We start from the raw sequence: 12,231 nt of genomic DNA, 5'->3' as shown, positions 1-12,231 counted from the left end.
AGACTCACCTGGTCAGGTTTGGGCCGCGCACTTGTGGCAGTCAGCGGAACGATGCGGGTCAGACTCTCAGTCACAAGAGTCAGAGGACACATGAATTCACATCCTCCATGGTCAGAGGGCCCTAGTGCTGAGGTGCTGCAGCGCAGGACTGTCCTATCGCGTAGTACCCTGGAGAGTGAGTCAACCTTTTCCTGCTGCACGCTCTGTCTTCCCGCCAAATGTCACGCTTTCCTGCGCACACTACCTTTTATCCCTGACACGCCCCCTACACGCCCCCTACAGTCGAGTGCAAAGTTCTGTCTGGGTCAGAAAGCTTTCCCCCGGCAACAATGGTGACAGCCCTGATAGTTCCGGAACTGACACGAGAGAAGTTTCACCGGCCCAGTCCATCTTCCTACAGTAGTACTTAGGTGCCCCCTTGGCTGGCTGGCTTACTATTAGTAGCTCAGAGACTGTTCACTACCCCTTTAATTATATAGCCTACAGGGAGAGAGAGACAAGGCTTCATATGGCAAATATAAAAATGTAATATGTGTTGGGCAGATTTTTAATTATGACATTTATAATTCCAATACTCTGGACTTTCCTAGAGTCAGCGCTCATGTCATGACCTGCAATGGAAATAATTACACACCATCCTCTACTATCCACTTTAGATGATATTACAGCAAGAAATAGTTCCCACTTCTCCTCATAACAAGCTCATTATTCTACCAGTATGACGATGGAATGGCTCCACACTGACAAATAAAAGACACAATAAAATAGACTAGTTGAACATATAATTATACAACTAAAGTACTATTACTTCGTTGGTTGGAGTTTTCATTCCCCTGGTAAATACATAATTTACTATTTTTTTATGTCAAGTTATTTTGGGATATTACTTTCCCTGGACAGTGGTGTCTATTGACAGATCTCAGTAATTCATTCTTTTGGACCAAGGGTGATATTAAATATTCAAGGAAACACATTGAAGCTTTCCTAGTGAGTACTTCCATTAATAAAACAAAGGTAAATCAGAAAACACAAATATTTTTAACTCGAAGGCAGGACCGGTTTCTAACCACAGCCATCTACACGCCTTTGTATTTTCCACTGGGCATCTGAATCCTCCTGTATGTGAATTAAGCCGCACACTTGAAGAGTATAGGGATTACATTGAATGGGTTTGTATCTAATTTCACATAAGGTCACTGTAAAAAAAAATCCATGGCAGCTAATGGGTAAATGGAACGTCCTGCAGAATTACACAGGAGCCCTGTTCCAAGACCATGCTGGCAGCCGAGGTTACTGCTGTCACAGCTCAGTTTGTTCTGACCCTTGTACTTTTTCACATCCACAAATAGCTTCCGTGGAGACAGTGAAAGCCACAGATGTCTCTGCTTCTCCAGAAAGTGGCAGTGTTCACAGGCAAGTCCGGGCTTCTGTATGCACGCCTTGACGCACGCCGTGCATGTTTTCAAGCTTCTTAGTGCGCTTGCTGTGCAGCGCACTTCTTAGGACACCAAAGTCATATGCATCCCACAAAGTATAAAAAAATGAATAAATGTCTGCAAAAATTCAGTTTGTATTGAAATAAATTATATATTTCTATAATGTGAAGTATAATTTGCCTATTCTAGTTATGCATGTACAGTACGAAATCATGACGTTTGTACATGGTGATAAAAAGATTAGACCCCCAACAATTTAAGGGTTTGTCAGACATATATAATTCTTTTTACAAAATGCCCAGAGTTATAGCAGTAAATCCAGTACATCTGGGCAGATATTGTAAAGCTTCAAACTTTATTTCAATTAAGCATATGGTTTAGTGGAATATTCTGCCACCCGGTCCGCTCAGTCGATGTACTTTTAACATAGTGTTCTTTTTCGAGTCTAGTCCATAGTGGGAGACTAAATTCTTAACACCTATGTACATATAGGCGTAACTGTACATCCTGCTCTGGGGTCGACTATTTAAACCCCAGACCACACCCTGGGATGGAGATAAGGTGGACAACCTTCCACCCACTCAGTGGTTGTCCAAAAAACCCAGCCCTTAAACAAATTGGCCAGTTAACCCCTCAGAACACTTAATGTGCTGGAGGAAAAACTTCTGGGCTTTAAATCACTGATGCCATTAGCCTCAGCGAAACATATCTCCCCTCCAGCACCTTGACAGTGAATTTGCCACACTAGTCACTTGGTAAATAAATAATGACATGGTGTAATTAGTCATGTATTGTTCATCTGAGGGTTGTGATCAATTCATTTTAAGACCGTCTAATGTCTTCAAAAAGGGTGCACTTAGTTTTTCTCATGACTGTATATTTATGTACTCCTCTTTGGCCTCTCAAGCACTTGACAAAATTTTGCCTGGAAACAATAACCTCTTCCTTTTAACCATTAATTTACTGAAATATTGATTTTTCAAATTCCATAGCCATTTTCCTCACTGGCTCATCTTTGATGTTACATTCAGAAGAACATTGTTTCAGTCCAGGTGCTCTCTTGGCACAAAGGATTGCAGATGGACAAGACACTGGTCAATGTTGGTCTATGTACTAGTGTGCATTATAATTGCAGCAAGTGCTAAAGAAGTTCCTGCTTTTCTGACTTTTCCACCCATACTCCCAGGTCTTTTTCATTGACGGTTTTGCCCAGAGTTTTACAATTAGGCCGGGGTCATACTAGCGTATCGCATCCGATGCAAGAGCATCGGATGCAATATGCTAATGACACTCGGCTCCTGCTCGCAGCAGAGCAGGAGCCGAGTGTCATGCGTCTGTGCTCCGATTCTCTCGCACAGGGAGGATCGGAGCACAGCTGCGGAGGAGGCGGAGAAATTAATTTCTCCATCTCCTCCATTGCTGGGGTCCGCTTATAGCGCACATCACTCGGATGATATCCGAGTGGTGTGCGCTGTCTCACTCGCACCCATAGGCTTATATGGGTGCGAGTGAGCCGAGAGTTTTCCTCGGTCCGAGACAATCGCAGCGTGCTGCGATTGTCTCGGACCGAGGAAAACGGCCGCCAAAAAGTCGGCTGGTGGGAGCGGCCCCATATGGTAACATTGGTCCGAGTGCAATGCGATTTTTTATCGCATTGCACTCGGCCGTATTACGGTCTAGTGTGACCCCGGCCTTAAGCACATAGTTATACATCTTATTACTTCTACCCAAGTGCATGACCTTACATTTATCCCCATTAAAGCTCATTTGCCATTTGTCAGCCCAAGCTTCAAGTTTACATAAATCATCCTGTAATATAAAATTGTCCTCCTCTGTATTGATTACCCTGCAGAGTTTAGTGTCATCTTCAAATATTGAAATTCTACTCTGTATGCCCCCCTACAAGGTCATTAATAAATATGTTAAAAAGAAGAGCGCCCAATACTGACTCCTGTGGTACCCCACTGCTAACCGCGACCCAGTCCGAGTGTACTCCATTAATAACCACCCTTTGTTTCCTATCCCTGAGCCAGCTGTTAACCCACTTACACATATTTTCCCCTATCTCCATTATTCTCATTTTATGTATCAACCTTTTGTGTGGCACCATATCAAAAGCTTTTGAAAAGTCCATATACACTACGTCCACTGGGTTCCCTTGGTCCAGTCCGGAACTTACCTCTTCATAGAAATTGATCAGGTTAGTTGTTGTTTAATCTTTATTTTCAATTTTGAATTATGGTAATGATATGCTTGTGCTCGTATAAAAAAAAAACACTTTCTGCAGGCAGGCGCCAGCGCCTGCACTGCCGCATGATCGCACCTATACTGTGTATTTAATTATTTTATTTTGATGGTATGACTTGATTATATTTATGAAAAAATGGAAATTTGGCAAAAATTTTGAAAATGTTGCAATTTTCCAATGTTGAATTTTCATGCCTTTAAATCACAGAGATATGTCACAAAAATAGTTAATAAGTAACATTTCAGATCCAATTTTCTTTATTTTTACAAGGGTAACAAAAACAATGGACCTAAAATTTGCTTTCTAATTTCTCCTGAGCAAGCCAATGCTTGCTTGCTGGGGGGGGGGGGGGGGACTGTTTGGGCGCACGGCAGTGCTCAGGAAGAAAGGAGTATCATTTGACTTTTTGAATGTAAAATTTCCTGGAATCATTAGCGGATGCCATGCTCCATTTGGCGAGCCCCTGATGTGGAAACCCAACACAAGAGATCCCATTTTGGAAACTAGACCTGTCAAGGAATGTACTTAGATGCGTGATGGTGAGGTGCTTCACAGAAATTTATAACGTTGAGCCGTGAAAATAATATAAAAACACATTTGTTCCACAAAAATGTTATTTTGGCCCCAAATTTAGCATTTTCATAAGGGAAACAGGAGAAATTTCACCCCTACAATAGTTGTGCAATTTCCCCTGAGTAAGGCCTCTTTCACACTTCCATTTTTTGCCATCCGTCGCAATCCGTCATTTTGGTAAAAAAGCGGATCCTGCAAATGTGCCCGCAGGATGCTTTTTTTGCCATAGACTTTTATTGACGACGGATTGTGACGGATGGCCACACGTCGCATCCGTCGTGCGACGGATGCGTCATGTTTTTGCAGACCATCGTGATGAAAAAACGTTCAAGGGAACATTTTTTCGTCCGTCGGATCCGCCATTTCCGACCGTGCATACGCGGCCAGAACTCCGCCCCTCCTCTCCAGACTTCAGAATGGGCAGCGGATGCAGTTTTCCGACGCACAACGTCCGTCGGTACGTCGGGCCGATGGTTTACGACGGCCCCGTACCGACGGAAATGTGAAAGAGGCCCAAGCTGATACACCATGTGTGGGGAAATACTACTTTTGCATAGTGCAAAGCTCAGAAGGGAAGAGGCACCATATTTGAGTTCAGATTTTGCTGGAATAGTTTGAGGGTGCCATGTCACATTGGCAGAGCCCCTGAGGTGCCAGAACAACAGAAACCCCCTATATGTGAACTAATTTTACAAACTACACTCCCCATTGAATTCATCTAGTGGTGCAGTGATCATATTGACACCACATGTACCTCACAGAATTTTATACCATTGAGGTGAAGAAAGAATAAATTACATTTCTCAGTCGCCCATGACAGTGCAGCGCCCCAGAGATCTGGTCGTTGCAGTATGACACTCTGCCGCTAAGGGGAGTGATGGTACGTCTGATGGCACTGAAGGAATTCTACTGACCAGGTATCACCAGCACACATTACACTTCACACTTCGGCCACTAGGGGGAGAAAAAGGCTTTATTTATTGGGCCACTCCTCACACTGGTAAAACTAGGGGTTGGATAGGAAGTTAGTCAGAAGCTGACTGGGTTGGATTCAGGCAACATCCCGTGGCAGGGGGTGTTGCAGGGAGAAGACACAGGGGGGTCCCTGTCAGGCGTGGGAACCTGGCAGGTGCCTAGCGAACAGAGCAGAACGTTACGGAACCACGCCTGCACACCCCGTGGCGGTATCCTAAGAAAGTGACACGAAGAGAAGGATATTGTGGAACAGTGAGAAACGAGATCAAGCACAAAGGAGAGCCAGTAGGAGTCGTGCCGTGAGACCAAGGCAACATCCTACTGAGGCGCGTAGCCGGTGGCCGGAACACCGCAGGAGTAACTGACTCTAGGCCTTACTTCAAACTCCGCAGGACAGTTAATTATAGGTTGGCTGTCTACCTTAAATTTCCTACGAAGACATAGGGGGCAACGCGTGGAGAGGGGCGTCTCTAGGGTCCCGGAAGAGCTCCGAGCCTTCCCGTCATACGGGTGCATCCTAGCCATAACATACCTGGGGGACGAGAAACTGGTAACATCTGGAACTAACGAGAAAGAAATAAAGAGAACTAGAAAGTACGAACGAACGAGAACAGCAGTTGTGAGGACTATTCCAAATGCTCAGCAGGGTAGCACTACAACACACAGGCGCTAGTGGTAGGCACTGATTTCCACCTGCAAAGGGAACTCTGGATGTGCCCATCGGACCGGCCGGTCTCAGACAGCCCTGTTAAGCGTGCTCTGGATTGAGGATCCTGAAGTCTTCAGTAAAGAGGTAAAGAGACTGCAACCTTGTGTCCTCGTTATTGACTGCACCTCACACCATCACCATCTACCTTACTGGGAAGCCCTGGGGACATACTTCACCTGTGGGAAGGTATACCATCCAGCTGCCATTCCATCACCCCAGCGGACCCCACAGCAGCGTCGGTCACCCTGACCAAACACCACAGGTGGCATCACGAATCCCTGATAGACTGTACCACCTTCATTGGACGCCCCTTAGCAGGGTCGCGGACCGGGTCTAGCCACCGTGACAGCCTCAGAACCAAACCAGAGAGGCCCGGTACTGAGAACTCGTGGCCCTGTGTCTGGGGGCGCTCCAACAGCACTACCAGAGAGAGTGGATCCGCCCTTCAGGGACAGGAAACCTATAGGATAAAAGGGCGGTATCTCTCTCCTGCATCAGTTTGGTTTCCTGTCCCTGACGGGGAACCTTCTATGATTCGGTACCTGGATATGAAGAACCCGGAGCCGGCCAGTCGGGTTATGGCAGCGGGGATTCCCCCTGTCCTGGCTGGTGCGGTGTCCGATGTCGCCACTGCTGGGACCGATGGGTCTGCAGAGTGTGCGGGGGGAAGCGCAGCCGCCACTCCAGATAGGAGGTAGGGGCTTCAGGGACCCGGACGCCAGGAAGACCACGCAGAATGTGAACTTCAGGTTTCAGGGCGGCGCGTGCACATGGTGTGCTTAGGGTGCACCAAGATGGCTGCCACCCCGGATATAGTACCTCTTCATTTCCGGGTCCCGGGCAGTGCGCGCATGCGCAGAAGATGCAGAAGGAAAAAAAAATGGAGTCAGCGCTTTCCCGGTGATGCAGCCTTGGAGGAGGGGGCTGGTGTTGGCGCCATGTTTAAAAGGAGAACTGAGGCGCAATTCATTGCTGCATGCTGTCCAAAGCCATGGAGGACAGCAAACAGCAGCTCCAGCAGCCGCAGCAGCAGCGCCACCACCAGCGTAAGCCGGATGTGCAAAGGAAGAGGTCCTCTGCCAACACTCGCAATACCCGGTCCAGCAGCCATTCCACACAGCGTACTAAAGGCTCCAGTGCTGTAAACCACCTGACACCACCACAAACGGATCTGATACAGGATCCTACACCTCCTCCAGAACCGGTACCTGTGGCTGCGCCAGATTGGTGAGTGATCTTCGTGAAAGTTCACTAGTGTAATGGGGTCCCCTCTTCTCCATTTATTTTAGGCAAGGAAAAGAACAGGGAAAAATAAACACAGAACCTGCCCACTGTGTGAAAAACCCTTACCGCAGTCCTGGGATAAGAAGTTGTGTGATTCCTGTATAGGACGAGTCCTCTGTGAGGAAACCCCAAACTTCGCCTCTGAATTACGATCAGTAATAAAATCAGAGGTAGAGTCAGCATTTAAATCCCTTAAAGGAGAGAGGGTTAAAGAGAAATCTCCCATACCCTATTCACACTCCGATTCCTCTAGTTCTGACATTGGAGACACAGATAGACGTGATTCCTCCTCCTCTTCCTCGGATAACGAGAGTGGAGTTCGCCACTGCTTTCCTTTAGATGAAGTCGATGCACTTGTGAAAGCAGTAAGATTGACCATGGGCGTCCTAGATCCCCGGGCTGACAAGACAGTGCAGGACATAATGTTTGAAGGATTAGGTCAAAAAAAGCGCAGAGTATTTCCTATTAATGAAAACATCCAAGCTTTAATTAAAAGGGAGTGGGAAAAGCCAGAGAGAAAAAACTCGGTACCGTCCCTTAAAAGGAAATATCCCTTCGAGGAAGAGGCTTCTACTTCGTGGGATAAAGCCCCTAAACTTGACGTAGCAGTAACTAAGGCCTCAAAAAAAATTTGCTTTGCCCTTTGAGGACATGGGAACTCTGAAGGATCCCCTTGACAAAAGAGCGGATACCTTACTTACCATCCACTTAGCAGGTGGATGTTTAAGGCCAGCAATAGCAGCCGCATGCACTTCTAGATCCCTTATGATTTGGATTGATAGTTTGGAAAAACAACTAAGGGATGGTGTATCAAGAAATAAAATAATAGAATCTATTCCCATAATTAGAGGGGCGGCAGCCTTCCTGGCAGACTCGTCAGCTGATTCCGTTAAACTCACTTCTAAATCAGCAGCCCTATCAAATGCAGCCCGTAGGACCTTATGGTTAAAAAGCTGGCCAGGCAATCTGCAAACCAAACAGAAACTTTGCTCAATCCCATGTGAGGGAAAATTTTTGTTTGGGGAGACTCTAGATGATATTTTACAAAAAGCAGGAGACAAGAAGAAAGGGTTCCCCATACTGGCCGCACCATTTGCTAAACGGCCCTTTCGGAATAGAAAATTTTTTCGGAGACGGCCACCAAGAGAGCAGAACAGATGGGATGATGGGAAAAGGAGAAATAGACGCTTCCTTTTCGGTAATTCCTCAAGAGACAAAAAGACCACTATGTGACACCTCCCCCAAGGTGGGAGGGAGATTATCTCAATTCCTCCCGGCCTGGGGAAAAATCTCAACCAGTGTCTGGATATTGAATCTGATAAAATCGGGACTTCAAATAGACTTTACTTCCCTTCCTCCCCAAAATTATGTGGTTACCCCACTAAAATCCTCACCTCAACAACAACAGGCATTAGAACAAGAGATTATGAAGCTCATAATCAAAGCCATCATCCAGGAAGTTCCCACAGGGGAAAAAGGAACAGGTTTTTATTCCCCGTTATTGCTAATTCCAAAACCGGATGGATCCTTCTGCACAATAATAAACTTGAGGAAGCTGAACAGTTATGTAAAGAACCAAAAGTTCAAAATGGATTCAATAAAATCAACAATAAAAAACCTGTTTCTGGACTGTTTCATGATAGTGTTGGATCTCAGCGACGCGTATTATCACGTCCCTATCCACAAGAACTCCCAGAAATACCTCAGACTAGCAGTAGTCACGGGAGGGGAAATAAGGGAATATCAATACAAAGCTCTTCCCTTTGGCATATCAGTGGCACCCCGCATATTTACCAAATTGGTTGCGGAAATGATGGCCCACCTGAGAGAAAAAGACATTTTGCTAATTCCATACTTGGACGACTTTCTGATTGTAAGCAGTTCAGCCCAACACTGTCATCAACAATGCATCAGAGTGATAGAAACTCTAACAGAGTTAGGGTGGCTTATAAATCTTCAAAAATCAAAACTAGAACCGACCAGAGTTCAAGAGTTTTTAGGTTTAACCCTGGATTCAGTAACACAGGAATGTCGCCTTCCAGACCAGAAAAAAAATACTAGATCTGGTCTCAAAAGCTCGCTCAAACCTTCGTAGGACCCTAAGAAAGGCAATATCATTGCTAGGATCCCTTTCTGCCTGTCTCCTAGCAGTCCAGTGGGCACAATTCCACACGAGAAACCTTCAGTGGGACATTCTGAGGAATCAGAATACTCTAAGGGGTCGTCTAGAAGACCACATCACTCTAAATTCAACTACTATTCATTCCCTAGTTTGGTGGTTGGATCCCAACAACCTATCAAAAGGGGTCCCTTGGGTTTTAGAGGTATCTCGAATAGTTACCACAGACGCGAGTCCCACGGGGTGGGGTGCTCATCTGGGCAACAATGTCACTCAGGGAATCTCGAGGGGTCAGGAATACAAAGCTTCTTCAAACCAAAAAGAACTTTGGGTGGTGGGCCGCGCTCTATCATCCTTCCTTCACAACTTACAAGGGCATCATGTCCGGGTGTTTTCAGACAATCAGGTAGTGGTAGCCTACCTGAACCACCAGGGGGGGACCATATCCCACGCCCTTATGATGGCCACTTCCGAAATCTTCAGTTTAGCGGAGAACAGCTTCAATCCCTTTTTGCACTACACATAAGAGGAGTACCCATCTAAAACAGGGGGAATGGACTCTAAATCAAAGAATCTTCGATCAGATCACAAAGCTGTGGTGGTTCCCTGTAGTAGACCTTTTTGCCGATGTAACAAACAGAAAAGTAAAACAATTTTGTTTTCTAGACCCCAAGGGGGGCCCTCAGGCGCTGGATGCATTCACGATTCCCTGAACTCAGGGTCTCGCATATGCTTTTCCTCCGATACTTATCCCGACAGTTCTGCGGAAAATCAAACAGGACAGGGCGAGACTCATTCTAATAGCCCCCTTCTGGCCCAAAAGGAGCTGGTTTTCCTGGCTGAGGATGCTATCGGTCACCGATCCCTGGGTTCTTCCGGATCTTCTGGACCTCCTATCACAGGGACCGGTGCTCCACCCTCAGTCAGAGAGTCTCCACTTGACAGCGTGGAACTTGAGAGGTCACTACTAAAAGGAAGGGGCTTTTCGGATAAATTAGTTTCCACACTGTTAAAAAGTAGGAAAATGGTAACCACTAAAATATATGGCAAAACTTGGAAAAAGTTTCTGCCCACCTCTGGGGTGAAATTACAAGATGGGGTCCAAATTCCTAAAGTGTTAGGCCGGGGTCACAATCAGCATATGAAAATACGGTCCGTTTTTTTACGGCCGTAATACGCAGTAATTGTTCCAAAACACTGTATTCAATGCGAGGATGCGATTTTTACACACAAATTTATCCGTGTGTCATCCGTATGGAATCCGTATGGCTTCTCGCAGGCTTGCAAAATGGACATATCATGGATCCATCGGCTCAAATATTCTTAAAAACATATATACAGTCTATACATACAGTCATGGCCAAAGGTATTGACACCCCTGCAATTCTGTCAGATAATACTCATTTTCTTCCTGAAAATGATTGCAAACACAAATTATTTGGTATTATTATATTCATTTAATTTGTCCTAAATGAAAAAACACAAAAAGAATTGTCCTAAAGCCAAATTGGATATAATTCCACACCAAACATAAAAAGGGGATGGACAAAAGTATTGGCACTGTTCGAAAAATCATGTGATGCTTCTCTAATTTGTGTAATTAACAGTACCTGTAACTTACCTGTGGCACCGAACAGGTGTTGGGAATAACTAAATCACACTTGCAGCCAGTTGACATGGATTAAAGTTGACTCAACCTCTGTCCTGTGTCCTTGTGTGTACCACATTGAGCATGGAGAAAAGAAAGAAGACCAAAGAACTGTCTGAGGACTTGAGAAACCAAATTGTGAGGAAGCATGAGCAATCTCAAGGCTACAAGTCCATCTCCAAAGACCTTAATGTTCCTGTGTCTACCGTGCGCAGTGTCATCAAGAAGTTTAAAGCCCATGGAACTGTGGCTAACCTCCCTAGATGTGGACGGAAAAGAAAAATTGACAAGAGATTTCAACGCAAGATTGTGTGGATGTTGGATAAAGAACCTCGACTAACATCCAAACAAGTTCAAGCTGCCCTGCAGTCCGAGGGTACAACAGTGTCAACCCGTACTATCTGACGGCATCTGAATGAAAAGGGACTGTATGGTAGGAGACCCAGGAAGACCCCACTTCTTACCCCGAGACATAAAAAAGCCAGGCTGGAGTTTGACAAAACTTACCTGAAAAAGCCTAAAACTTTTTGGAAGAATGTTCTCTGGTTAGATGAGACAAAAGTAGAGCTTTTTGGGCAAAGGCATCAACATAGAGTTTACAGGAGAAAAAAATAGGCATTCAAAGAAAAGAACACGGTCCCTACAGTCAAACATGGCGGAGGTTCCCTGATGTTTTAGGGTTGCTTTGCTGCCTCTGGCACTGGACTGCTTGACCATGTGCATGGCATTATGAAGTCTGAAGACTACCAACAAATTTTGCAGCATAATGTAGGGCCCAGTGTGAGAAAGCTGGGTCTCCCTCAGAGGTCATGGGTCTTCCAGCAGGACAATGACCCAAAACACACTTCAAAAAGCACTAGAAAATGGTTTGAGAGAAAGCACTGGAGACGTCTAAGGTGGCCAGCAATGAGTCCAGACCTGAATCCCATAGAACACCTGTGGAGAGATCTAAAAATAGCAGTTTGGAGAAGGCACCCTTCAAATATCAGGGACCTGGAGCAGTTTGCCAAAGAAGAATGGTCTAAAATTCCAGCAGAGCATTGTAAGAAACTCATTGATGGTTACCGGAAGCGGTTGGTCGCAGTTATTTTGGCTAAATGTTGTGCAACCAATTATTAGGCTGAGGGTGCCAATACTTTTGTCTGGCCCATTTTTGGAGTTTTGTGTGAAATGATCAATGTTTTGCTTTTTGCTTCACTCTCTTTTGTGTTTTTTCATTTAAGACAAATTAAATGAGGA

Source organism: Ranitomeya imitator, chromosome 4, assembly GCF_032444005.1.
Source record: "Ranitomeya imitator isolate aRanImi1 chromosome 4, aRanImi1.pri, whole genome shotgun sequence".
Lineage (NCBI taxonomy): Eukaryota > Metazoa > Chordata > Amphibia > Anura > Dendrobatidae > Ranitomeya > Ranitomeya imitator.
This window is presented reverse-complemented; position numbering follows the sequence as displayed.